The following is a 25,299-nucleotide window of genomic DNA, read 5'->3' on the forward strand; positions in this document are numbered from 1 at the left end:
TATATCTATTTCTTAAAGTAACATGAGACCACAGTAATTTTTTTCATTTTATATATATATATATATATATATATATATATATATATGTATATATATATATATATTACACACAGAAAAATAGTCAATCAGCTTATCTTATATAATTTTATCTTCTTTGACCTAGAATTCAATACATCACTAGTATATAAATTCTTAATTAGATCAGAGAGTATTATCTGTGTATCTGCATGGAAATGTAATAGCTTCTGTAAGTATAATTCTTAAGGAAAATAACAACAATCCAAGACAAGCAAAGCAATATACCAAACAGTTTGAGATGTATAAGAAGGCACAACGCAGACCGAACAGTCAAGACAATTGTGTAGCCTTTTTCCCACATAATAGTATGCAGCACTGATAAGAACTATTGTAATAATTTGTGCTGTCTCCATAAGTAAATGGCTGCAACAGAAAAAACATGTCATGCTCACAAACATACAATGATCTTTCTAACTTCCAAGGTGTTCTATTTTGCAGCTTTTAAAAGAAAGGCAGTAAAAACTGTGTAGAATAAAGTAGGTTTAATCTAAAACAGTTTACTCAGAAATACTTGGATAGGATTGTAAAGTTCTATGTTTTGAGTAAACTCCCTGAGAAAATGAAGTGGAAATTAAATACAGGGAAGAAAATAACAGGAGAGTCAAGCTGCAAACAATCCAGTCAGCAGAAAACAAGAGTTGAGTCATAGATTAAGTATAAGAGTTTCTTTCTTTTTTCTAAATACAACATTATTAGTTTTTCCTTCACAGTCAATATTTGTGTAGTTCATTTAGAGGCTGATTCTTCATCAAAAACAATATTTTTATTAAGAAAACCTTTTTTATCTTTATTAACTTGAGTATTTCTTATTTACATTTCAATTGTTATTCCCATTCCAGATCTCAGGGCCAACATCCCCCTAACCCCTCCACCTCCCCTTCTATATGGGCTTCCCCTCTTAATCCAATTATGGACCCAATACACAGGTATTTGGGTGGAATATTGTGTGTGTGTGGCGGGGGATGGTTTCCTAGTATTTGTTATTGCTTATTAAAATGATGATAAATTGAAAAGGGCTATCTCAGCAGTAATTCATCTCATTTGGGGAAAGGCTGTATAGAAACTATTAGAAAAACCAGTGTAGTTGTAATCACAAGTGTTCTGTCATACAGCTTGAGGCCAGGGACAGTGATTCCCTGAGAAGTCCTTTTGTTGTTGAGAATAATTTTCACTGTCCTGGGGTTCTTGCTTTTCCAAATGAATTTTCAAATTGCTCTTTCTAATTCTAGGAAGAATTGGGAAGGAATTTTGATGGGGATTGCCTAGAATCTTTCAGCAAGATGGCCACTTTTACAATATTAATCCTACCAATTCATGAATGTGGGAGATCTTTTCATCTTCTGATATCTTCAGTTTCTTTCTTCAGAGATTTGAAGTTCTTGTAATATAGATCTTTCACTTGTTGATTAGTCATACCAAGTTATTTTATATTATTTGTAGCTATTGTGAAGGGTATCATTTCACTAATTTCTTTCTCAGCCTGTTTTTCCTTTGACTATAGCAAGGCTACTGATTTGGTTGAGTTAACTTTATATCCAGCCAATTTGTTGAAGTTGTTTAGCAGCTGTAGGAGTTCTTTGGTGGAACTTAAGTTTACTATCATATCATCTACAACTAGTGATATTTTGATTTCTTTCATTCCAATTTGTATCGCTTTGACTTCCTTTTGTTGTCTAATTCCTCTAGCTAGGATTCCTAGTACTATAGGTAGGGAGAGAGTGGTCATCCTTGTTCAGTCCCTGATTTTAGTAGGATTGCTTCAAGTTTCTCTCCACTTTATTTCATGTTGGCTACTGGTTTGCTGTACATTGCTTTTACTATATTTAGGTATGGGCCTTAAATTTCTGTTCTTTCCAAGACTTTTAACATGAAGGGGTGTTGAATTTTGTCAAATGCTTTCTTTGAGTTTGTTTGATAGATTTCCGTATATCGAACCATCCCTGTATTCCGGGGATGAAGCCTATTTGATCATGATGGATGATTGTTTTGATATTTGATACGCTGTTGTATTCGGTTCATGAGGATTTTATTGAGTATTTTTGCATTGATATTCATGAGGGAAATTGGTCTGAAGTTGTCTTTCTTTGTAGGGTCTTGCTATGGTTTAGGTATAAGCATAATTGTTGTTTCAAAGAACAAATTGGATAGTGATCCTTCTGTTTCTATGTTGTGGAATAGTTTGAAGAGTATTTGATATTATGTCTTCTTTGAAGGTCTAATAGAATTATGCACTAAAGCCATCTGGTCCTGGGCTTTTTTTTTTGAGGTGGGTAATAGGGGGGTTGGGAAACTTTTAATCTCTGCTTCTATTTCTTTAGGGATTTTTGGAATATTTCGATGATTTATCTGATCCTGATTTAACTTTGGTACCTGTCTAGAAAATTGCTCATTTCCTCCAGATTTTCCAGTTTTGGTACGCATAGGCTTTTCTAGACAGATCTGATAATTTTTTGAATTTCCTTAGTTTCTGTTGTTATGTCTCCCTTTTCATTTCTCATTTTGTTAATTTGGATACTGTCTCTGTGCCCTCTGTTTAGTCTGGCTAAGGGTTGATCTATCTTGCTTATTTTCTCAAAGATCCAGCTCCCGGTTTTGTTGATTATTTGTATAGTTTTTTTTTCTTCTAATAGGGTGATTTCAGTTCAGATTTTGATTATTTCCTGCTATATACTCCTTTTGGATAAATTTGCTTCTTTTTTTTCTAGAGCTTTCAGGTGTACTGTTAAGCTGTTAGTGTATGCTCTCTACAATCTCTTTTTGGAAGCACTCAGAGAGCTATGAGTTTTCCTCTTAGCATTGATTTCATTGTATGCCATAAGCTTGGGTATGTTATAAGTTTATTTTCATTAAATTCTAAAAAGTCTTTAATTTCTTTTATTTCTTCCTTGACCTAGTTGTCATTAGGTAGAGCGTTGTTCAGTTTCCATGTGTATATGGGCTTACTGCTGTTTTTGTTATTATTGAAGACCAACCTCAGTCCATGGTGATCTGATAGAATGCATGGGATTATTTCAATCTCCTTGTATTTATTGAGGTCTATTTTTTGACCAATTATATAATCAATTTTTGAAAAGGTACCATGAGGTGCTGCAAAGAAGTTATATTCTTTTACTTTAAGATGAAATGCTTTATAGATGTCTGTTAAATCCATTTGGTTCATAATTTCTGTTAGTTTTACTGTGTCTCCTTTTAGTTTCTGTTTCCATCATCTGTCCATTTATGGGGGTGAAGTGTTGAAGAGTCCTCCAATTATTGTATGATGTATTGTATGCTTTGAGCTTTAATCAAGTTTCTTTAATTAACATGGGTGCCCTTACATTTGAAGCACAGATGTTCTGAATTGAGACTTTGTCTTGGTAGATTTTTTATTTGATGAGTATGAAGTGTCCTTCGTTACCTTTTTTTTGATAACTTTTGGTTAAAAGTTGATTTTATTTGATATTAGAATGGCTACTCCAGATTGTTTTCTGCGATGATTTGCTTAGTTTCCAGCCCTTTTCTGTTAGGTAGTGACTGTCTTTGTCACTGATGTGTGTTTCCTGTATGCAGCAAAAGGCTGGTTTCTGTTTAAGTATCCATACTGTTAGTTTGTGTTTTAATTAGGGAATTGAGGCCATTGATGTTGAGAGATATTAAGGAATAGTGATTGTTTCCTGTTATTTTTGTTGGTAGAGGTGTAATTATGTTTGTGTGGCTATATTTTATTGCTGCAAGACTACTTTCTTGCTTTTTCTAGGGTGTAGTTTCCCTCTTTGTGTTGGAGTTTTCCATCTATTATCATTTTTAGGGCTGAATTTGTGGAAAGATATTGTGTAAATTTGATTTTGTCATGTCATATATAAATTTCTCCATATATGGTAATGGAAAGATTTGCTAGATATAGTAACCTGGACTGGCATTTGTGTTCTGTTATGGTCTGTATGACATCTGTCCAGTATCATCTAGCTTCCATAGTCTCTGCTGAGAAGTCTTGTGTAATTATGATAGGTCTGCCATTCTATGTCACTTTACCATGACTTTTATCTTCACTGCTTTTAATTTTATTTCTTTGTTTTGTGCATTTGTTTTTTTGACTAGTATGTGATGGGAGTAATTTCTTTTCTGGTTCAATCTATTTGGTGTTCTGTAGGCTTCTTGTATGTCCATGGACATCTCTTTCCTTAGGTTAGGGAAGTTTTCTTCTATAATTTTGTTGAAGATATTTACTGTCCTTTAAGTTAGGGATCTTCTTTCTTTTGTACATACTATACTTAGGTCTGGTCTTCTCATTGTTTCCTGGATTTCCCATATGTTTTGGGTTAGGAGCTTTTTGCATTTTGCATTTTCTTTAACTATAGTGTCAATGTTTTCTATGGTACCTTCTGCCCCTGAGATTCTCTCTTCATTCTCATATTCTGTTGGTGATGCTTGTGTGTATCTCTTTCCTAGACTTTCTACCTCTAGTGTTGTCTCCCTTTATGATTTATTTATTTTTTCTATTGCCATTTTTAGGTCCTGGATGTTTTTGTTCAATTCCTTCACCAGTTTGGTTGTCTTTTCCTGTCATTCTTTTAGGGAATTTTGTGTTTCCTCTTTAAAGGCTTCTACTTGTTTACCTGTGTTTTCCTATATTTCTTTAAGGGAGTTATTTATATCCTTCTTAAAGCCATCTATCATCATCATGAAATGTGATTTTACATCGAAATCTTTCTTTTACCGTGTGTCGGGAAATACAGTATGTGCTTTCGTGGGAGAACTGGGCTCTGATGATGAGAAGTAGTCTTGAGGTTTTTTTACTTTGTTTGTTTGTTTTCTTTTGTTTGCTTATTTTCTTGCACTTGCCTCTTGCTATCTGGTTATCTCTGGTGTCACCTGGTATTGATGTCTCTTTCTGAAGATTGTCTTTACTATGGGCCTGTGAACCTATGAGCCTATTGGCCTGTGATCTTTGGAGTGAGAGCACTCCTGGAACACCAGCTCTCTGTGGCTGGATTTTGGTCCTAGAGCTGTGGAACATCCCCAACTCTGGATGAGGATGAAGATCTGAAGGGTCCTGTCCTAGGCTGCCCTGCTGCTCCAACACCCTATACACTCCCAGTGTGTCTCTCCATGGAGAGAAAGTGGGGTCCAGTCTATGGACTGTGGGCTTAGGAGGGAGAGTGATCCTGGCAGACCAGCCCTCTGTAGACAGGTTTTGTGTCTGAGGACTGTGGTTCAGCCCCAGCTCTGGGTGCATATTTAAACTGGAAGGGTCCTGTCCTAGGCATGATATTGATAGAGATACAGGCAAGTAGATCAATAGAATAGATTTGAAGATGCAGAAATGAACCCAAGCACACAAAGTCACGATATTTGACAAAGGAGCTAAAATTATCCAACGGAAAGGAGACAACATTTTCTCAAAATGGTGCTGATTCAACTGGAGGCCAACATGTAGAAGAATGCAAATTGACCCATAGTTATCTCCTTGTAAAAAGCTCACGTCCAAGTAGATCAAAGACCTCCACATAAAAATAGATACACTGAAACTAATAGAAGAGAAGTGGGAAAGAACGTCAAATACAGGCACGGAGGAAAATTTCCTGAACAGAACACCAGTGGCTTATCTAAGATCAAGAATCAACACATAGGACCTCAAAAAATTCCAAAGCTTCTGTAAGGTAAAGTACACTGTCATTAGGTCAAAACAGCATCCAACAGATGAGCAAAAGGTCTTTACCAATCCTACATCTGATAAAGGATTAAAATCATACATATATAAAGAACTCAAGAATGTAGACTCCAGAGAATCAAATAACCCTATTAGGAAATGAAATACAGAGCTAAACAAAGAATTCTCAACTGAGGAATACCAAATTGCTGAGAAGCACCTAAAGAAATGTTCATTATCCTTTTTGGAAGACCAAAATTGTGGACACTTCATTCCTTCTTTGAAGGGAGAACAAAATACTCACAGGAGGAAATACAGGGACAAAGAGTGGAGCAGGGACTGAAGAAAAAGTCATCCTGAGACTGTCGTAACTGGGGATCCATCCCATATGTAGTCACAAAATCCAGTCACTATTGCTGATGCCAAGAAGTGCTTCCTGACAGGAACCAGATATAGGTGTCTCCCGTGAGGCTCTGCCAGAGTTCTACTGATACAGATGAAGATCACTGCAGCTAAATATTGTACTGAAAAAGGGGATGTCAATGGACAAGATAGAGAAAAGACTGAAGGAGCCAAAGGGGTTTGTAACACCATAGGAATAACAGTAATATCAACCATCAAGACCACATCAGTGCCCCCATGAACTAAACCACCAACCATGGAGTACACATGGAGGGACCCATGACTTTAGTCACATATGAAGCAGAGGATGGCATTGTCCATCATCAAAGCGGAAAATTCCTTGGTCCTGTGAAGGCTCATTTCCCCAGTGTGGGGGAGTGCAATGGCATTGAGTTAGGAATGGGAAGAACTGAGTGGGAGCATCGTCACAGAAACAGGGAGAGTGGGTAGGCAGTGTGGGAGGGGGTGTTAGGATAACATTTGAAATGTTAATATATAAAATAATCCAAGAAAATATTTTTTTAAAAAAGAAAGAAAAACATGTGTAAATTTTCTCTGTACTTTAAACCTTCCATTCTGTGGGGAAGCACTGTAAACTGTGAGGAAAACAATCCAAAATAGCTTCTAGAAGTCCATACAGCTTACCAGATTAACTAGATCAGAACACCTACCTGGAATCCAAAGAAAGTAGCAGAGAGATCTTGAAAGAATTTTCACTGACTGAGGCACGAGGTAAGTATACACTCTAACACATTGATGTGCTTTCGGGCTGTAAAGTGTATGCTAGGTTTCAAGACTTGAGTGCTGTCACGCATGCTAGGGTAGGCTTTGGTGATACAGGTGTCTTTGAGTCATTTATGTTCTTGTAAGTAACCCCTCACTCATATTGTTATAAATAACCCCTATAAAAGTCATTGCTTCACAATTTTGGACTTGGTGTTATCTATATTTTGGTTTGCTTTATATTCTGTACCTTGGTGAGTAGAAATACACTGCATCTCTCCAGGAAAAGTTTTTGTCACGCAACACTCTCGAGCCAAAACTTGTAATTCTATACCCTTCTTATGACACTAAATGACTATGTAATTTAGACAAGTCATTTAAACTCTTTGTGTCTCTTTTTTTCCCCAGTCTGAAATGCTTAAGTGAACCAATAAAAAATAGGAATAAAATTGAATCTGCTTAAACAGCTTTCAGTAATTATTAATAATAAAATAGTATTAATTTATTTAATATAGCTCCCTGGAGTCATACTGTCATATTAGTGGTAAAAAGATAAAAAAGTAAATTACTTGATCTTCTAAGAGGTCTGACAAGAAATAATTACCCACAGTCCTCTTGCTAAGCACTCCAGAAATCCCCGATCATTCTAACTAGAAAGTAGAAGAGTAGTCTGAAAGGTAAAAATGAGGCAGACCTGCCAGAGACTTTCATTATGATAAATTCATCAGTGAGGAAGTTCCAGAATTTTCTTTCTATTTTTTCCTGCCAGATTAAATAGTGAATGAGTTTACAATTCAGAAAAAAAAAAAACCACGACCATGCAAATAAGAAATATCCAAGAATATTACTCCCCTCCCTGGTGGTCTTTTTCTTTTTTTGAGTCAAATATTTTACATTGGCTATTTTATCTATGTACATTTCAAATGTTATGCCCTTTCTCGGTTTCCTCTATGCAAACCTCCTATCTTATCCCACCTCCCCTTCTATGACGGTGCTTCCCTACCCACTTACCCACTCCCATTTCACTGCCCTGGCATTCTTCTACACTAGAGAATTGAGCCTTCCCAGGACCAAGGGCTTCTCCACCCACTGACCCCAGGTAAGGGCAGCGTTTGGTACATAAGATCCTGGAGCCATTGGACCTGTCTGTGTGTACTCTTTGGTTGGTGGTTTAGTCCCTGGGAGCTCTGAAGGATCTGGTTAGTTGATATTGTTGAAAACCCATTCAGCTCCTTCAGTCACTACCCTAACTCTTCCATTGGAGTTCCCATGCTTAGTCCAATGTTTGTCTGTGAGCATCCATATTTGTATTTGTCAGGCTCTGGCAGAGCCTCTCAGGAGACAGCTATATCAGACTCCGGTCAGCATACACTTCTTGGCATCATCAATAGTTTTGTGTCTGTATATGGGATGGATGCTCATGTGGGGCAGTCTCTGGCTGGCCTTTCCTTCTGTCTCTGCTCCACATTTTGTCCCTATATTTCCTTTTGACGGGAGTCATTCTGGATTAAAAATTTAGAGATGAGTTGGTGGTCCCATCCTCCAAACAGGGACAGTGCCTAATCTCCGGATATGGTATCTACAGGTTCTTCCTCCCCTTCATTGAGAATTTCAGCTAATCTCATCCCTGTGGGTCCTTGGTGCTTCTTGCTTTCCTAACATCTGGGACTTTCTGGTGGCTAGCCCAAATTCCCCCAGACCCCATTGCTACACAACTCTGTATATCATCCCTGTCTCCTCCCACACCTGATCCTGCCCACTTTTTCTCCTCGCCCTCCTTTCTTCCTCCCAAGTTGCTCCCACCCTCTACCTCCTGTATTTTGTTCTCCGTTCTAAGAAGAACTGAAGCACCTCAAAAAAAAGGAAGGATGTTTATTTTTAAATAAAGCATTTTAAAATGAGTAGACTTTAAAGATAGCTCTCTGATTATTTATTCCTACCTAACCAGCCTAGAAAAACCTTCTGTTTTTGTCTTTATGCATTCCAACATCATTGCCATTGGCAGCAAATAGGTAGCCACCACATCTGCTGTTAGTGACCAAAAATCTGGGGTAAAAGCTCAGAAATTCTCATCCTTTCCAGATGGCAAGAAGTGCCTTTTTCACAGTACACCATACAATAGGACACCATAAAGCAAAAAGTAACTTCTGTTCCTCTCCGCCAAGAATGTTCCCCTTTCCACATTGACATAATGCAGTTTCAGAGAAGGTTCATTATGCAGGTAGTTTTAGGCTCACTCATGATGCCATATCCTTATGTCATATCACTGGTAGCTACTTGGGAGCAGTAATCAAGTCCTCTTATTGCTCATAGCTCAGAACCTTGCAAGAAAAGCCTCGAGCAGAACTATACTTCTCAGACTATGCTATAGTGATTACAGTAAAGACCACAAATGTCTGCAGAGCCCAAGTGTGGTAATAGGTCTTCTGTGTCACTTTGTACTCACAGATGGGGCTCCGAACCTTTCATATCCTTATAGTTTCTCATAAGGCTAGGTAAACCAGATGTAAGCTCAAGTAAAGAAACACAGGATAATGTGAGCATTCTTGCCTATCTTGAGGCAAATCCCTAAGCAAAGCACAAGGGCTCCAGAATGGCCATTCTGTACATATAGAAGTTCACTGAAATATATAGCATTTGGAACTTGTGAAGAGCATGCTTTCCTATAGCAGTATGATGTTTTGATTTGTGATTCCATTTCAATAAAGTAAAAAATCTTATATAGAAGGTAAATTAGTAAATTTTATAACTGTTGAACTTTATGGTTGAAAATACAGTGTGCAAAATGGCAAAGGCTTAATCTGTTAACTGAAGGTGCCATATTCACAGACACCACGTATATGTTCTTGTATTTACAGAGTCTAGTTTAATAGAGTCACATAACATAATATTGAACATGTTCAGTGATATATTTTAGATAAATTATCAAGAGTAACAATGATTCTTATAAGATGACAAAATAAAATTAACTCATGAAATTCTGAAATAGTGATAACATGAAAATGTTCTATTAAAGGTTTTAAAATCACAGTCATAAGCATACTTCTTTACCCATTATGCACACTTTTAAAAAATAAAAAGGAAGATATCAAGAAACAGTGAAAACAGAAATAACAGGAATTGTACATCTTAGAACTGAGTTGTACAATGAAACACATTTATATGAATGTATTGATATCTAAAAGATCTTGTGATCATACTTTGTCAGAAACACACCAATGCATTATCATCTTTTATCTATCAGAATTTGTTGATCAGTAAGACATTTTTAAGATACATAAAATTAATTTGTAGCAATTTCTAATTAGTCATGATTTCCTTTAATAGCAGGTCAAAGCAAAAATATTGATTTTTTTAATTCCAGTGTTAATTAACAATATTAACTCTCAAGTTATATATTATAGATTATATGGCTGTGTGTGTGTGCCTGTGTGTTACAATGGGACTATTAAAAGGTAAAAGTGGCTAAACAGAGTTCAAAGTGTTTCAAAGAGGAATAACTGATAGGCACTCCAGCTGTTTTATATTTCGGAATGTAAAAGGAGTCCATTTAAAGAGAATAACCAAGTCATGCAAATTGCTGTGGGAGGCACGTTTGCAGAGTCAGACTATAGGAGAAGGATTGAGCCAAGGCTCCTAGAACTGAGCTGTCAAAGTCATTGGTAAGATCATGAACATTACAGAAGGGAACAGAAGAACAGGGTCCAGGCATAAAAAGGAGTGGAAGAAAAGATTGTAGCTTCCAAATGATGAGAAGAGAGATGAGAGTGTGAATATTCATTAAGCAGTCTGAGCACTACAAACTGAACTGAGCTAAAGGCACCAGTTAGTTTTTGTGGCTCCTTGATATGCACGTATAAGGTGATGTGACAAAATGATGAGACTATCAACATCAGAGTTTTTATTCAGTGAAAGGGAGGGTGTTGAGATGAATTCTAATCCACTATAGTTAATGAGTCCTTAGGCCTACCTTTCTGACATGATTTTTGAGGGACCTATATTGATACAATTCAACTTGTTGGTTTTTGAGATTTTATTTCAATTACAACATTTCTCTCTTCCCCTTGTCCCTCTAAACACTCCCACATACTTCTTCCTGATATTCTTCATATTTTTATATACAGAGATATGCTTAAATATAACCTGCTCGGTATCTATAATGTTATTTGCATGTGTTAAGAGCCGAGCTTTCAGCATGGAATAAACAATTGATATCCTTCCTTAGGACAGATCACCTCTTCTGTTCCCAGCTTTGTTTAGTTGCCTGTGTAGGATTGATGTCTAGTGAAAAATTTTCCCATCCAGTTTGGCTGGTACATTGGTATCTTCTTTGTTCATTTCATGGGCAGTCATGTTGATGCATGTTGATGAGCCTTTGTACTTTGCATAAATTTGATGATACCAGAAGAAACGATCTCATAGACAAACTGCATTATCCCTAGGCTCTTGTGATCTTCCAGCCCTTCTTCTACAGTGTTCCTTGAGCCATAAGTGTGGAGGTGTTTTTCAGATTTAACCACTGGGACCGGGGTTCTACAACTGTGCATCTTGATAGGTTTTAGTTATATTTTTGGTCTCTTATATGATTTTAATAGGACTATAAGTTTGTATAATCCAAGTTATTAATCAGTTTGTGGCTTGTAGGTAAAGCTGGACTAATGGTGCTACTTATGTTACCAATATGGTGCAGTTTCATCCTTCTGGACTCACAATAAAGTCAAAAGCTGCTTATAAAATAGAATCTCTCAATACAAACAAATCGCAGTCTAAAGAAACCACAACTTTGTTTTTTTTTTTTTTAAATAAAAGGCTGGATATAGCCAATTTCAACTCTAGGTTAAAAAGAAAACATTAAAGAGAATAATAGAAAATATTCATCTGAAAAATAGGAAGATAAAAAGGAAAGGCAGAGTAATAGGATCCATGGCTCAATAATGAAAATTGATCCTAACTCATTACTGTTCCCAAGAAAGAGAAATATTTATAATAAGCAGTGGCTGAAAGTTCCTGAGTTTAAATGTGACATATACCTAAGGATTCAAAATTCTGATCAAACTTCATTCAAGATAAAAAGCAAACAAACAAAAACAAAACAGAACAAATACCACAAAAATAAAGTCAAATTTCTAAAATCCAAAGACATATGAAATCTGTTATAAAATTATATGTAAGAAGTGGGACAAATAACAGATAGTACACATCTCAACAGAAATCATAGAGTCAAGAAGGAAAGAAAACATTTTCAAGTGCTACAAAAGAAACTGTCAAACTGAATGTTTTAGTATCTTTCCTAGTGGCTACGATAGACAAAAGAAGAAAGAATTCAAAAAAGGAAGGAATGAAGGGAAGAAGAGAGGGAGGAAGACACGGAGGAAAGGAATAAGAGAAGACAGAAACAAAGGAAGTAAAGGCAAATGCAGGCAAAATCTGTGTAAGGAAGAAGGGTTTATTGTGACCCATTGTACAAGGTACAGGTCATCATTGTAGGCTTCCAAGGCAGTTGAAGCTTGATGCAACTGGAAACAGTACGATCAAAATAGAGTTTTAATAATGTGTGTTTAGTTGACAATCTTCTTTTTGTACATTCTAAAATACCATCCTAGGGAATGCTGTTAACCAGAGTGTGTGAAGCTTTCCAACTCAGTTGACTTAATCAATACTCATACACAGAAGCTCAACCTTGGGTGATTCTAGATTTTTATCAGTTTGACAATCGCAATTGGCTTTCACACTAGGATTCTGTTTAGAACAGAATATATTTTAGAAATGAAGAAAAATTAGTACATTTGAAAATAAAAGAAAATCTATCCCTAACATAACTATCTTAAAATAATACTAAAATGATGTTATCTTGTGAGAAAGATGATGAAAATGTTAAAAGTCAGGAAACGTCCATGAACCGCAAAAGACCAACTGATGGTTATAAAATACTATAAGGGTCTCTTTATTATAAACTCAAGTTTGGGCTCTCCTCCAACCCAACTCTGAAAGCAGGACAAGAAGTCAGAGCAGCCTTGAACACTCAGCAGGAAAAGATTTTATAGGAAATGGAAGTGTGTGTGTGTGTGTGTGTGTGTGTGTGTGTGTGTGTGTGTGTGTGTGTGTGTGTGTGTGTCTATTCTGGCAAGTATCTAACTGAAAGTCTATTTTAAGCTGACAGGTGAGTGCTCTGAAGCAAGACCATGCACAATCACAAAGGATCTGAAAATACATTTGAAACAATCAGAATAATCTTCGATCAACTGTAGGTAGGGAGTAACTGGTGAGGAACAAGTTATGAGGTCCTTGCTAGTACTTGGGTGTAGCTTAGATCTGAGTGTGAGTCAAGTTCCCAAGCCTTTATTTTTTTATTCCTTTTTTTTTTCGTTAAAAGATGAGGGTGTGGTTGGCCTCTCAAAAGTAGTAAGGATTTCTGAAATGTTAGCAAAGAAGAAAGAGATGTATGCATACACATAATGGAATTTTCTTTTACTTTTGTGCTGCCTTTATTATGTTTAACACTAGAAAATATATTAAAGAACTCTTCTAAATGACTTTGGAAGACAACATAAGTAATACTAGCTATCAGGAGCACCTTATGGTGTTAAATACTTGTGCTGCGGGAAGAAAATGATGCTGTCCACTGAAATTTCTTCAATTGTTTCAAGTTCATCTATGTATCAGATAAGGCTTTTCTGGAGAAAACTATTAAATCCTGATAAAACTGACAAAGCCATCCAAATTTCCTCTAGATAATTAGTAAACATTTCCTGTTGTTATCCTAAACGCTTTGTCCTGGAATTGTGCCTAGAAGCTATCTTTGAGCATGTGGTAAATGAGGAAGCATGATCTTAGAATGAGTAATATGCCTATACCCATATATGAGAACCCGTCCACCTAAAAACAATGATTTATTTGTGTCATGGTCCTTCTTTGGGAATTATTCTTCCTGTTATTATTTGTCCAAAATAATCTCTCTCAATCTGAATCTGCATTCAGCATGGGACAAAACTGTTACGTTCAGCTGCATAAACATTTAAGACAGTTAAATCTCAAGAGGAGAGAAAAAGGGGTGTATAAAAGAGTAAGGCTTTCTTCCGAGTTTCAGGAGAGGCTCTAGACAATGAAGTGTTGTTGTATAGTCTTTTAACTAATGCTTAATATCCTTACTGTTAATATTGTTTGAAAATAAAATCATGGTTGCTATTCTATGACCATCAGAAATGTGTACTTGATCATGAAAATAAAAGATCTTTGCAATAGTCCTATAGCATTAAATGAGATAGCAGCCAACTTTCTATTGAGTCATAAATTCTGTCTTAAAATTTTCTATTATATGATTTGTTATATTTATGAGAAAGTCTTAGAGTGTCTCTCTCTATATATGTCCAAAGCCAGGGATAGTTTCAGCCAGAATGATTCCTCTTAATAACTAATAACTTCCACCAAATTAAACAAGGATACAAGAACAATTGGATTGGGCAAATGGCTTAGTTAATATTTTTTATACAATCATAAAGATTGGGATTCAGAAATGCAGAACTCATGAAATATGCTAACTAGAAATGGTAGCTTTCTGTAATCTCAATACTTGTGAGACAGAGGCCAGAAATCTCCAGGACGAGCTGTCTAGCTAGGCTAAAAGAAAACAGTAACCTCTGACTTCAGCAAAACATCACCTTAAGTGATGATCCAAGAAGTGATCTTGAATCTTGCAGAGTGATCCAAGAAGACATCTGGGCTTCCACATATATGAACATATGCATGTGGGTACACACACACACACACACACACACACACACACACACACACACACAAATATACACACACGTACACACACAAAAAACTGGACATACATTTATAGGCATGTGAACACAAATGCACACCTGGAAGCATACCCCACATATGTAAATGTACATAATACAATAAAAAGATTCGTAATTCAAATATGTGTCTATGATATAATGATGGATATATATTGACAAATATGCATAGCATAATTTGATGAACAGGTATTAATTTATCTCAGGCTAAAGTCACAGGATGAAGACACATTCCAAATCTTGAGAAAGGCCCAAATTACAAGTTAGTAGAGAATCACAACAAATGATGTCAGGGAGGTTTTATAGAAAAAAACTTTAGACAGAGTAACTCTAACTCTCTAACTTTATAGATATTAATTTATCCACAGAGACTAAAATTATATGCACTAAGTGCTTGTTTTAAAAAATGTTAAGGCATAAGTAATTTTCAGTGTATAAAGAAAAATCACCTTTTTAATTTTTTTCCTTCTTTTGCATGTGTATATGTTTGTATGTGCATGTGTGTGAACTTTAGAATTATTGTATTTCTCTCTAGAATGTGCTCAATGGGACCAATTAAAGAATGAGGACATAGTCTCAATTACAAGGACATTAATATTTCCTATCATTTCAGTGTTATCATCTAACTCTATCTATACAATCTACTATTGCCCAGAAACCCAACAGAAATTGACCAGAGCTTTGTGATGGCCATCTGTGAACTGTAAAAATTCTTGTCATAGTTGAACCAATAGGAGTAGAAATAATCAAACTCAGGGCTGAAATCAACCAAGTAGAAACTAAAAAGGACTATACAAAGAATCAACAAAACCAGGAGCTAGTTCTTTGCGAAAGTAAACATGATAGATAAACCCTTATCCGGAATAACCAGAAGGCACAGAGACAGTATCCAAATTAACAAAATCAGAAATGAAAAGGGAGACATAACAATAGATTTGGAGGAAATTCAAAAAAATCACCAGATCCTACTGCAAAAGCCTATATTCAACAAAACTGGAAAATCTAGAGGAAATGGACATTTTTTTAGACAAATACCAGGTAACAAAGTTAAGCCAGGATCAGATAAACCATTTAACCAACCCCATAACTCCTAATGAAATAGAAGCAGTCATTAAAGGTCTCTCAACCAAAAAGAGCCCAGGACCTGATGGGTTTAGTGCAGAATTCTATTAGACCTTCATAGAAAAACTCATACCAATTCTGTCCAAACTATTTCACAAAATAAAAATGAATAGAGCACTACCGAATTGCTTCTATGAAGCCACATATACACTTATACCTAAACCACACAAAGGCGCAACAAAGAAAGAGAACTTCAGACCAATTTCCCTTATGTGTATAGATGCAAAAATACACAATAAAATTCTTGCAAACCAAATCCAAGAACACATCAAAACGGTCATCCATTATGATCAAGTAGGCTTCTTCCCCTGGATGCAGGGATGGTTCACTATATGGAAATTCCTCAACATAATCTACTATATAAACAAACTCAGAGGAAAAAAAAACACATGATCATTTCATTAGATGCTGGGAAAGCATTTGACAAAATTGAACACCTCTTCATAATAAAAGTCACAGAAAAATCAGAAATTCAAGGCCAATAGCTAAACATAGTAAAAGAAATATACAGGAAACCAGTAGCTAACATTAAACTAAATGGAGAGAAACTTGAAACAATCCCTCTAAAATCACAGACTAGACAAGGCTGCCCACTCTCTCTGTACATATTCAATATAGTACTAAAAGTCATAGCCAGAGCAATCAGACAATGATTGGAGGTCCAAGGGATATAAGAACTCCACGTCTCTGAAGAAAGAAATTGAAGAAGATCTCAGAAGATGGCAAGACCTCCCGTGATCATGGACTGGCAGGATTAATAGAGTAAAAATGGCAATTCTGCAAAAAGCAATCTACTTATTCAATGCAATCCCCATCAAAATTCCAACTCAATTCTTCATAGAGTTAGAGAGAGCAATGCACAAATTCATTTGGAATAACAAAAAACCCAGGATAGCGACAATTATACTCAACAATAAAAGAACATCTGGGGGAATCAACATCCCTGACTTCAAGCAATATTACAGATCAATGGTGATAAAAACTGTATAGTATTGGTACAGAAACAGGCAGGTAGATCAGTGGGATAGAATTGAAGATCCAGAAATGAACCCACACACCTATGGTCATTTGATCTTTGACAAAGGATCTAAAACCATCCAAGGGAAAAAAAAGATATCATTTTCAACAAATGGTGCTGGTTCAACTGGAGGTCAGCATGTAGAAGAATGCAAATCAACCCATGCTTATTGCCCTGTACAAAGCTTACGTCCAAGTGGATCAAGGACCTCCACATTAAACCAGATACACTCAAACTAAGAGAAGAAAAATTGGGGAAGAGTTTTGATCACGTGGGGACTGGGGAAAATTTCCTTAAAAAAACACCAAAGCCTTATGCTCTAAGATCAGGAATTGACAAACAGGACCTCAAAAAACTGCAAAGGTTCTCTAAGACAAAGGACACTGTCATTAGGACAAAAAAGCAACCACAGGATTGAGAAAAGATCTTTACCAATCCTGTGTCTGATAGAGGCCTAATATCCAAAAAACAAAAAAACAAAAAAACAAAAAATACAAAAAAAAAAAAAAACCCTCAAGAAGTTACACTCCAGAGAGCCAAATAACCCTATTAAAAATGGGGAACAGAACTAAACAAAGATTTCTCAGCTGAGAAATATCAAATGGCTTAGAAATACCTATAGAAATGCTCAACATTCTTAGTCATCAGGGAAATGCAAATCAAAACAACCCTGAGATTTCACCTCACACCATTTAGAATGGCTAAGATCAAAAACTCAGGTGATAAGAGATACTGGGGAGGATGTGGAGAAAGAGGAACACTCCTCCATTGTTGGTGGGATTGCAAAGTGGTACAAACACTCTGCAAATCAGTCTGGAAGTTTCTCAGAAAATTGGGCATTGCAGTGCCTGAGAACCCAGCTGTACCTCTCCTGGACATATACCCAATACATGGTCCAACATACAACAAAGACACATGCTCCATTATGTTCATAGTAGCCTTATTCATAATAGCCAGAAGCTGGAAAGAACCCAGATGATCTTCAAAAAAAGGAATGGATACAGAAAATGATACCAATCACTAATTAAAGCATTATAATATAAGTTACTTTCTATATAAAATGTTTGCAATCAGATAACTTCCTTTTGAATTTAAAATAAGTTAAAATATTACTTTAAGTATATTTTAACAATTTTTGTTTTTTTTTCTTTTTTTGGTTTGTTTTCTTTTCTTTTATTACATATTTGCTTTAATTATATTTCAGATTTCCCCCTTTCCAGTTGCTCCCCTGGAAAGTCACTATACACCTGCTCTCAGCCAACTTCTATGAGGGTGCTCCCCAGCCCCCGGAATCAGTCCCTCCCAACACCCCACCCTGGCATTCTTCTGCACTGGGGCCATCTAATCTTCACAGAACCAACGGCCTCTCCTCCCTTTAATGCCCCAAAAAGCTACCGCCTGCCTCATATGCAGCTATTGGGTCCCTTCATGTGAGGTTTTTGGTTCGTAGTTTAGTTCCTGGAAACTCTGGGATGTTCAGTTGGTTGGTATTGTTCTTCCTATGGGGCTACAAACCCCTTCAGCTCCTTAAGTACTTTTTCTAATTTTTCCATTGGAGATCCTGTTCACAGTCCAATGGTTGGCAACTAGCATCCTCCTCTGAATTTGTCAGGCTCTGGCAGAGCCTCTCAGGACACAGCTATATCAGGCTCCTGTCAGCATGCACTTCGTAGTATCCTTAATATTGTCTGTGTTTGGTGACTGTATATGAGATGGATCCCCAGGTGTGATAGTCTCTGGATGGCCTTTCCTTCAGTCACTGCTCTACACTTTGTGTTCATATTCCCTCCTGTGAATATTTTGTTCTCTGTTCTAAGGACTGACACATCCATACTTTGGGCTTCCTTTTTCCATGAACGTGGTCTATAAATTTTATCTTAGATATTCTGAGCTTTGGGGCTAATGTTCACTTATCAGTGAGTATATATCATATGTGATTTTTGTGATTGGGTTACCTCACTCAGGATGAAGTTTTCTATTTCCATCTATTTGCCTTCATAAGGTCATTTTTTAACAGCTGAGTATTATTCCATTGTGTAAATGTACTACCTTTTCTGTATTCATTCCTGTGTTGAAGGACATCTGAGATCTTTCCAACTTCTGACTATTATAAATAAGACTGCTATGAACATAGTGGAGCACGTGTCCTTGTTTTATGTTGGAGCATCTTTTGGGTATATGCCCAGGAGTGGTATAGCTGGATCCAAAGGTAGTACTATGTCCAATTTTCTGAGAAACTGCCAGACTGACTTCCAGAGTGGTAGTACCAGCTTGCATCCGACCAACAATGGAGGAGTGTTTTTCTTTCTCTACATCCTCACCACTATCTGCTGTCACCTGAGTTTTGATCTTCGCCCTTCCATTCCAACTGGTATGAGGTAGAATGTTATGGTTGTTTTGATTTGCATTTCCCTGATGACTAAGGATGTTGAACATTTCTTTAGGTTGTTCTCTGCCTTTCGAGATTCCTCAGTTGAGAATTCTATGTTTATCTCTGTACCCCATTTTTCAATAGGGTTATTTGATTTTCTGGAGTCTAACTTCTTGAGTTCTTTGTATATATTGGATATTAGCCCTCTATCGGATGCAGGATTGGTAAAGATTTTTTCCCAACCTGTTGGCTGCCATTTTGTTCTATTGACAGTGCCTTTTGCCATTTAGAATCTTTGAAATTTTCTGAGGTCCTGCTTGTCTATTATTGATCTCAGAGCATAAGCATTGGTATTCTATTCAGGTTATTTTTTCTAGTGCCCATGTGTTCTAGTCTCTTCCCCACTCTTTCTTCTATTGGTTTGAGTATATCTGGTTTTATATGGAGGTCCTTGATCCACTTGGACTTGTGATTTGTACAAAGAGATAAAAATGTATCAATTTGCATCCTTCAACATGCTGAACTTCAGTTGAACCAGCACCCTGTGTTGAAAATGTTTTGTCCACTGGATGGTTTTAGCTCCTTTGTCAAAGATCAAGTAACCAAAGGTGTATGGGTTCATTTCTGGGTCTTCAATTCTATTCAGTTGATCTACCTGCCTACTGACCACTGCACTACTGACTGATAATTTGGTCAAGGAATAAAGAAAGAAAGAAATTAAAGACTTTTTAGAATTTAATGAAAACAAAGACATAATATACCCAAACTTATTGGATACAGTGAAAGCAGTGCTAAGAGGAAAACTCTTGCCTCTTACTGACTCCAAAAAGAAACCGGAGAGAGCATACATTAGCAGCTTGAGACCATACCTGAAAGCTCTAGAACAAAAAGAATCAAGATACGTCCAAGAGGAGTAGAAGACAGCAAATAATCAGTTAGGGCTGAAATCAACCAAGTAGAAACAAAAAGAGCTATACAAAGAATCAACAAAACCAGAAAGGAGCCAGTTATTTGAGAAAATCAACAAGATAAATAAACCCTTAGTCAGACTAACCATAGGACTCAGGGACAATATGCAAATCAACAAAATCAAAAATGAAAAGGGAGACATACAACAGAAACTGTAGAAATTCAAAAAACCATTAGTTCCTACTACAAAAGCCCATATTAAAAAAAACCTGGAAAATATGGATGAAATTGCCACTTTCAGTAATTCTATCAAACATTCATAATTTACATACAGAAGAACCCACCTGAATAAGGAAGAGTATGAAAAATATAAGTACAATTGGTTGCAGACACAAGACAAATAGCTACAGAATAAAATTCAGGACAATGCAGGTTTGAGAGCAAATAGAACAAGTATTATATCAATAATTTCTTGAAAATATTTTGTGGATTTATCTTCCTGAGACACTGTTCTATTGATTCAAAAATTGAAAACTACAACAAATGCCTTCTATTAACTTTCACGAAATTAATTTCATCGCCACCCTGAATAGGAATATAAAATCATACCTGTGTACTGCAGGCATACCATAACATTAGAACAATAACATTAGTGTCTCTTGAAGTACAGAAGTATTACTAAGAAAACCATCAACTCTCGTAGGAGCCCTTTGTCTATTCTTATGAGTCTTAATTGTTTCTTCGGTCTGGTGAACTTCTTAACCATCTTCCTGTAGATTCACAATTGTGGGAAATAGAATAAGTCAGTTACTGTCACTGACCACTGAGAAAAAAAAATAAACAAACATTTCAAAAGTACCCTTGATCCATTCCAATAGCTTATGTTTCTTTTGTTAAGAGGAAATGATGGCATGCACTCATGCAGGACATCACTTACATTTCAACCACACTTACTATTTCAAACCCCAAGCATTTACATTTGATGTGGATGGTTGCTCCCTAGGCCTATACTACTTTATACTACATCTGTTTCCATTCCCTCCTGTTACCTTTGTTCCACTAAATACTCAACTACATTATATATAAAAGGCAAAATGACTCTACTTGGAGCTCTCATTCAAGGGAATTGTGTCTAAGAAAGAGGTGTTTAATTCGGCTAAAGTAGTTTTTCCTGCCTATTTTTGTACCCTCAGCCTCCTTTGTAGTCAGTCATTGTGTTCCTTTGCAGTGTGGTATTTATATACCAGTTGTCATAAAATGGAAATTTTTGGTTAAACAATGGGGAGAAAATCTATGCTTATGCATCAATGTGTTCCTTTTGTGTATAGTCAAGACATTAAAGATCACTAAGGAAGATTCATTAGCATCTTCTAAGGATATAATTACAAAGGTGTGCTCTAAGGTTCTAAGGAATGACAGGATCCGCTTTCAATTGAATAAATAGCACATTAATTTGTTGTAGAGCAAGAAAAACTCTTTGTTGTAATTAGATGAACATGGTAGCAGAAATAATTTTGTCATCAAATTGTACTAAGGAATTTCTAGGAATTTTAAAATACTGATGATTATTTTCCTAGAAAACAGTTTCAGATAATTTTATGATCAACAACCAAATACAGCTAATAATGTTTTAATTGATATAAGAAATATTTGTATAGAAGAGTCTAGAATAAATGAGAACTTAGAATGTATTTCTGACTCAGAATTTTTTGGTTGGCATCAGTTTTAGAAACACTGACAATATCTGATACAACGTAATAGGATATTCTTTAAGTTATTCAAGAAAGCTACTTAGTTGGAAATGACTATTATATCACAGAGCTTTAATAATAGACACTGTTGGAAACCATGATGCAGGATACTTATCTTAATTTATTGAAGAGGTTAAAATTACTTAAATTATTGAACAAAAATTACTTTGGGAAACACTAGACTTCTTCTTATAAGCAACAGTTTAAACTAATCTCCCAAATGTAAAATCTAAATATGACTAGTGCTGTGTTATAATTGACATTTACAGCAAGAACAGATATTTTCATGGGAAAGTTTGGCATTGTTTAGGAAGTAGTAGGAAATTAAGAAATTTATTGAAGACATTTTGTCTCTGAATATTTCCAATATACCAACTATATTGAGTCATCTTTCCCAGCAGTAAAAGCCATTCTATCTATATTATATGATTCTTAAAAATTGTCCAATGACTATGATAGTAGGTAGTCAACTAAGGAAGAAATGCCAAATTTTCTCATTTTTATATTAGTGGCATTCATTTTGCATTCAGACTTGGATTCTACTTAGATCTATTTTAGAGTTTCCTGTCGAAATGTATAATATTCTTCCACATTGTACAATAGAACGGATTTACTAAGAAGATTCTCCCTGGAGAAGGCTTACTGATACATAGACCACAGTTTTAATACTTTTACAAACACACTCAAACAAACACACACACACACACACACACACACACACACACACAAACACACACAAATATGATTGTTTATGCTTTCATGATCTACATATAAATAAAATGTTTAAAGTTGTGGAGACCATGACCAAAGACTCATGTACTAATTAGAGAATTTAAAAACATCTCATGGTTATTGGTCTAAATTTCTTCATATGTAGATAAAGATCAGAAATGTTGGTATTGAAATAAACCTATATTTCATGTTGGTGAAGATACTCTGATTTTACTGTGGTCAAAAAAAGAATTGCTTAAATATCAGAAGCATAGTTAGTAGAAGAGGTGGGATTGACACTAGGCCCTAGGCTTTTGCTGGTAACTAACTAATAATCATTAAATGTTTAGGAATAAGTGATATTTTTTTAAAAAGTACTACACAACTCCAGCCTTTGGCACATGAGACCACACTGAGAATCCTACTCACTTCCTCAAACTTTTCCCAGCCTAAACCCACTGCCACCACCTGAAAACCACATATAGTATACCCCAGGTAATATCACTGTCACTGTGGTACTAACCCCTGCTACTTTGAGTCCACCTCTAGAATCATTTGAAACACCTCCATAATTATGAATATCTGAAGCAAGAACTATTCAACTATATAGAATGTTGATGCCTTTGCTCAGGAGCTATATTGCTTGCTATAGAGCATGGAGATCAAGAAGCGGGGTGAGAATTGTGAGGGACAGCACTAAAGGGCATCAATAAAGACTCTATGGAAAGAAACTACTGTAGAAGCTTCCTAAATATATACATGTACATATATGAAATGAGTTTAACATGCAATTTTTCCTCCTAAGTTTCAGTACATATTTGCAATCTAATTATGATCTACAACGTTATAATGGCAGAAATATGCAGAAGAATACTTACCTAATAGCAGGTAAATGACCAAGGAAGAGTCTTTCAGTCTTTCTATAATGTCTGGCTGTGGGATTCTAACTTTGTTCACATCTGTTGCAGGAGGAAGCTGGTCTGATGATGGCTGACCAAGGCACCACCTCTATGGTTTGTGGATTTGTAGCTAGAATGTTCTTGCTATAACAGCTAATGTTCACATGGAAGTGAACGTCCAGCCTAACTTTTGAGGTATAGGATACTGAACTCGGAATGACTTTATCTGTTTCTAGCCATTTGTATGCAAATTTCATGATGTCATGTTTTAAAGGCTGAGAAATATTTCATTGTATAAATGCATCCCATTTTCTTTATTCTCTTTAGAGATATCTAGGTTGCTTCCAGTTTCTGGCTATTATGAGTGTAGAACCAATGAACATGGTTGAGCAAGTGTCTCAGAATGGCATCCTTTTGGTAAATGTCCAAGAATAGTATACCCCAGGTAATATCATCACTGTCACTGTGGTACTAACCCCTGCCACTTTGAGTCAACCTCTAGAATCATTTGACACCTTGAGGTAATTCTTGAGGTAGATCTTTTCCTATCTTCCTAAGGAATAACGACATTTATTTGATAGTGGCTATACCAGTTTCCCCTCCCAGTAGCAATGTGTGAGTGTTCCTCTTATTCCATACTCTGCCAGAATGAGCTGTCATCTGAGTAGTTTTTCTTATTCGTTCTGACAGTTGTACAATGGAATCTCAAAGTAGCTTTGGCCCTCCGATGATAATTAAGGATGTTGAACATTTTTAAGTTTTCTGTATTTAGAATTTTTTGGCTTAGATCTTTCCCTCATTTAAATTTGATTTATTTTCATATTCAGTTTCTGAGTTCATTATATATTTTGGACATTAGTCCTCTATCAGATATGTAGTTTACAAAATGGTTTTCCGTTCTGTAAACTGTTGCTTTTTTCCAAAGTATTGTGTCTTTTGCTTTATAGAAGTTTTTCAGTTTCTTGAGGTCCCATTTATTAATTGTTCATTTTCATGTCTGTATTAAGGGTGTTCTGTTCAAAGTTCTTTTATGAGGCCAACTCTTTTACTAGAGTTTAAAAGCTCTATACTTAAACTTTCAGTTGTGGCCTAGAGACTGGTTTTGTGGTTTGGTGAAGAATATGGCTACCTTTTGCCCTTGTCTGAAGAGTCTGCTGAGGCTAAGGTGAAGAGACTCAGATTAATTGTATTGACAAAGGAAATCTCATATTGACAAAGGAAGTCTCGGGAATGCCCATCACAGACTTTCTTCTCTGGTTTTGAATAAGCATAGCAAGGTTAGAAAGGAAATCAGGAAGTGAAATGGAGCTAAATCCTGTATTCAAAGATATTAAATTGAATTAAAGGAGTGTGGCCTTGGGGAAAGCTCCCACCCAGCTAAATTTAGCTTCAGACCTGGTAGAACAAGCCTTTAACCCCAGGAGGCAAAGGCAAGCAGATCTCTAAATTCAAGGCCAGCCTGGGACAGAGCAAGTTGTAGGTGAAGAAATGCTTAAATCCAGCCATGGTATTACACATCTTTAATCCGAGGAGACATGCATGCATATCTCTGAGTTCAAGGTCAGTCTATGGCAAGATCCAAGACAGCCGAGCTTAGGCTGGAAAACAGGACCATGTTCCAGCTCCTGCAAGCATAGAATTCTGCAGCTTCAGTCATGTGTCTCTGGCTTTATGGTCAAGAGAAGAAAAGGGACTACTGGGACAATTGATGCCGGTTAGCTGGAGCTAAACAAATAGTGGTGATTTAGAAGAGAACTGCAGGGCTGGAGAGATGGCTCAGGGGTTAAGAGCACTGACTACTCTTCCCGAGGTCCTGAGTTCAATTCCCGGCAACCACATGGTAGCTTTTAACCATCTGTAACAAGGACCCAATACTCTGTTCTG

Source organism: Rattus norvegicus, chromosome 15 (genome assembly GCF_036323735.1).
Source record: "Rattus norvegicus strain BN/NHsdMcwi chromosome 15, GRCr8, whole genome shotgun sequence".
NCBI lineage: Eukaryota > Metazoa > Chordata > Mammalia > Rodentia > Muridae > Rattus > Rattus norvegicus.